Source organism: Dama dama, chromosome 3, assembly GCF_033118175.1.
Source record: "Dama dama isolate Ldn47 chromosome 3, ASM3311817v1, whole genome shotgun sequence".
NCBI classification, from domain to species: domain Eukaryota; kingdom Metazoa; phylum Chordata; class Mammalia; order Artiodactyla; family Cervidae; genus Dama; species Dama dama.
In genome coordinates this window covers 32,357,381-32,362,627 of record NC_083683.1, presented here as the reverse complement: position 1 = coordinate 32,362,627, position 5,247 = coordinate 32,357,381, and positions in this window count along the sequence as shown.

The window sequence follows — 5,247 nt, the reverse complement described above, 5'->3', positions numbered from 1 at the left end:
CATATCTAAAATATTTTTGTAATCTATATTTAGTTGTATGTCTTCTAATACTAAAAAGATTATAATAATGAGTAGTATTATTAAGCCCTCAGTATGAAGCAGACACCAAGCTCATTGCTTCATATACAGTATTTATCACAATTACCAAATGAGGTGATCACTATTGTTATCCCCATTTTACAAATAGGAAAATTGAAACTTAGAAAATTAGGTAATATTCCCAAGGCTGTACAAATTGAGTTTGCAAAGTCATGTCCGAGTCTTTTTTGACCCCATGAAATGCAACCCGCCAGGTTCCTCTGTCCATAAGATTCTCCAGGCAAGAATACTCAAGTGGGCTGTCATGCCCTCCACCAGGGGATCTTCCAGATCCTGGATCAAACTCACATCTCTTACGTCTCCTGCATTGGCAGGCAGGTTCTTTACCACTAGTGCCACCTAGGAAGCCCTAAATTGAGCTTAGGCAAGGTCATATGACTAGTTCTTACCAATGGAATGATGATAAAAGTGATTCATCACTTAGGGAACAAGATCAAAATGGGCATGTCTTCTCCACCCTCTCTTTCACCAACTCATCAAGTGAATGTTGATTTCTGGATGACTGTGGAAGCCATTGTTAAATACAGCAGAGTTCCATGAACCTGAGTCTTTGACTGCACTGAATAAAAGACAGGGACTCCTCAATCCCAACCAAAAATACCTACATGGGATTGTAAGGGGAGTAAAATAAAAATTATTATGCTAACCAACTAAACTTTTAAATTTGTTTATGCATTTATTTCTAAATATTTACCAAAGTTGTCAAAAATTAAAAGCTACACATGTAAACTCTTCTAAATAAAGTGTATTCAGTAAATTATATTTTAGTGTGTATTAAAAGAAAATTTTCATTTCAGAAATTAGTTCTGTTGGATTGACATTGGTAAAATACCTGTTCTGATTTGCCTAGTGATAGTATAGAAATAGCAACACAATGTCTCCAAATATAAAAATTAAAATACAAAATATTTTCAGTATTAACAAGTATATTCATAGCTAATTACCTAAAAATCAAAATTTACTGAGGGGCTGATTGATTAAAACATTTCTGTATATAGTACACTCGATTGATTAAAACATTTCTGTATATAGTACACTCTTTACAATTTTTAAAAGTTTACTATGTTTTATAGAAACCTTTAAATGCTTAAACCTTCTGATATCAATTTCAATTTTGGTTATCTATCAAAAAGAAATTATGCTAATCACATTAAAAAGTTATTCAACTAAAAAAAATTTCAGTTGTAAGATTGGTTCAGATAAAAATTAGGCACAAATGAATTGCTCCAAAGCAAGAATTTTTACTAATCAAGTAACTGATGGTCTCCACTTTGGCAGCTTAGAAGCTGAGAACCAAAATTTGGGCTTGATTCTGGCACATGTGCAGGGCTTTGTGGCACACGTTTTATGTTCTAACTTACACCTGGCACATTCTCGTTTTTAATCCTTATTTTACTTTCTCCTACTTTCATTGCCTATTTTCAATTTATTTTACATAAGCCTAATAGGAAAGTACATCAAGGCTGTATATTGTCACCCTGCTTATTTAACTTATATGCAGAGTACATCATGAGAAACGCTGGGCTGGAAGTAGCACAAGGTGGAATCAAGATTGCCGGGAGAAATATCAATAACCTCAGATATGCAGATGACACCACCCTTATGGCAGAGAGTGAAGAGGAACTAAAGAGCCTCTTGATGAAAGTGAAAGGAGAGTGAAAATTTTGGCTTAAAGCTTAACATTCAGAAAACTAAGAACATGGCATCCAATCCCATCACTTCATGGCAAATAAATAGGGAAACAGTGGGAACAGTGGCTGACTTTATTTTTGGAGGGCTCCAAAATCATTGCAGATGGTGATTGCAGCCATGAAATTAAAAGACGTACACTCCTTAGAAGAAAAGCTATGACCAACCTAGACAGCCTATTAAAAAGCAGAGACATTACTTTGTCAACAAAGGTCCGTCTAGTCAAGGCTATGGTTTTTCCAGTAGTCATGTATGGATGTGAGAGTTGGACTATAAAGAAAGCTGAACGCCAAAGAACTGATGCTTTTGAACTGTGGTGTTGGAGAAGACTCTTGAGAGTCTCTTGGACTGCAAAGAGATCCAACCAGTCCATCCTCAAGGAGATCAGTCCTGGGTGTTCATTGGAAGGACTGATGTTGAAGCTGAAACTCCAGTATTTTGGCCACCTGATGCAAAGAGCTGACTCATTGGAAAAGACCCTGATGCTGGGAAAGATTGAAGACAGGAGGAGAAGGGGATGACAGAGGATGAGATGCCTGGATGGCATCACCAACTCAATGGACATGAGTTTGAGTAAAATCGAGAAGTTGGTGATGGAAAGGGAGGCCTGGCGTGCTGCAGTTCATGAGGGTGCAAAGTAAAGATGGTTGGATGGCATCACCGAGTCAGACACGACTGAGCAACTGAACTGAACTGAACTGATATGTGATCATGGTAGCATCTGCTTTGTACAATAAGAAAATTAAAGAGAGGAAAGAGCAAAGTCATTTGACCGAGTTCACTCAACGAATAAGAAGCAAGACTAAAAATCTAGGCAGCATGGTTTTAGATTTAAAGCACACATTATGTTGGTGTCTTAGTAAGTCACTTTAAACATTTTTTTTCCTAACAAACTAAAATATGGACACAGTGCTTCGCAGGTGGTTCAGTGGTAAAAATTCCACCTGCCAATGCAAGAGACATGCATTTGATATCTTGGTTGGAAATATCCCTTGGAGAAAGAAATTGCAGACCACTACAGTATCCTTGCCTGGGAAACCCCACAGACAGAGGAGACTAGCAGGATACAGTCCATGCGGTCGCAAAGAGTCAAACACACTTAGCAACTGAACAACAACAAAATACAGACATATGGCCAATTGAATAAATAGGTTTGGGAATGAAGAAAATTATTTTTACAAATTAGAAAATAGCCACATTTTAAAATGAAAAATAATTAAAGGGCGCTTCCTACTTGGAAGAAAAGCCATGACCAACCTTGACAGAAGAGACATTACTTTGCCGACAAAGGTCTGTCTAGTCAAAGCTGTGGTTTTTCCAGTAGTCATGTATGGATGTGAGAGTTGGACCATAAAAAAGGCTGAGCACCAAAGAACTGATGCTTTTGAACTGTGGAGTTGGAGAAGACTCTTGATAATCCCTTGGACTGAAAAGCGATCAAACCAGTCAACTCTAAAGGAAATCAGTCCTGAATATTCATTGGAAGGACTGATGCTGAAGCTGAAGCTCCACCTGATGCAAAGAACTGACTTATTGGAAAAGACCCTGATGCTGGGAAAGATTGAAGACAGAAGGAAAAGGGGACGACAGAGGATGAGATGATTGGATGGCATCACCGACTCGATAGAAGTGAGTTTGAGCCAGCTCTGGGAAATTGTGATGGACAGGGAAACCTGGTGTACTACAGTCCATGGGGTCGCAAAGAGTCAGACACGACTAAGCAACTGAACTGTAAATGAAACTCGACAACAAAGGAAACCATGAACAAAAGTAAAAGGCAGCCTACTAAATGGGAGAAAATATTTCAAGTCATATGTCTAAAAAGAAGTTAATATCCAAAACATGTAAAAAATGTATATAACTCAATAGCAAAAAAAAAATCTGATTAAAAATGGACAAAGGCTCTGAATAGACATTTTTAAGGCACACAGATAGCACATGGTATGTGAAAAGGTGCTCAAATCACTAATCAGAGAAATGCAAATCAAAACCACAATGAGATATCAACACACACCTGTTAGAATGGCTAGTATCCTAAAGATAAGGAAATGTTGGGGAGAATGTGGAAAAAATGGAATCTTGTGCCGGCTGCGATGGACCACGCAGAAGCGTGGCCGTGAGGAGCTACCCCTCACCCAAGGTCAGGGGCAGCGGCCAAGAGGTGCTACCCCATGCCCAAGGAGTGGCGGCTGCACGGGCGCAGGAGGACCGAGAGGAGCTACTCCACGTTCAAGATCAGGAGGGGCGGCTATGAGGAAATACCCCTCGTCCAAGGTAAGGAGCAACGGCTGCACTTTGCTGAAGCAGCCGTGAAGAGATACTGCACGTTCAGGGTAAGAGAAACCCAAGTAAGACGGTAGGTGTTGCAAGAGGGCATCAGAGGGCAGACACACTAAAACCATAACCACAGAAAACTAGCCAATCTGATCACAGGACCACAGTCGTGTCTAACTCAGTGAAACTAAGCCATGCCGTGTGGGGCCACCCAAAACGGTTGGGTCATGGTGAAGAGGTCTGACAGAATGTGGTCCCCTGGAGAAGGGAATGGCAAACCACTGCAGTATTCTTGCCTTGAGAACCCCATGAACAGTAGGAAAAGGCAAAATGATAGGATACTGAAAGAGGAACTATGACAAAGCCTTCGACTGTGTGTATCACAATAAACTGTGGAAAATTCTGAAAGAGATGGGAATACCAGACCACTTGACCTGTCTCTTGAGAAACCTGTATGCAGGTCAGGAAGTAACAGTTAGAACTGGACATGGAACAACAGACTGGTTCCAAATAGGAAAAGGAGTATGCCAAGGCTGTATATTGTCACCCTGCTTATTTAACTTATATGCAGAGTACATCATGAGAAACTCTGGGCTGGAGAAAGCACAAGCTGGAATCAAGCTTGCCAGGAGAAATATCAATAACCTCAGATAGGCAGATGACACCACTCTTATGGCAGAAAGTGAAGAGGAACTAAAAAGCCTCTTGATGAAAGTGAAAGAGGAGAGTGAAAAAGTTGGCTTAAAGCTCAACATTCAGAAAATTAAGATCATGGCATCTGGTCCCATCACTTTATGGGAAATAGATGGGGAGACAGTGGAAACAGTATCAGACTTTATTTTGGGGGGCTCCAAAATCACTGCAGACGGTGATTGCAGCCATGAAATTAAAAGACACTTATTAGTTGGAAGGAAAGTTATGCTACCAACCTAGATAGCATATTAAAAAGGAGAGATAGTACTTGCCAATAAAGGTCTGTCTAGTCAAAGCTATGGTTTTTCCAGTGGTCATGTATGGATGTGAGAGTTAGACTGTGAAGAAAGCTGAGCACCGAAGAACTGATGCTTTTGAACTACGGTGTTGGAGAAGACTCTTGAGAGTCCCTTGAACTGCAAGGAGATCCAACTAGTCCATCCTAAAGGAGATCGGTCCTGAGTGTTCATTGGAAGGACTGATGCTGAAGCT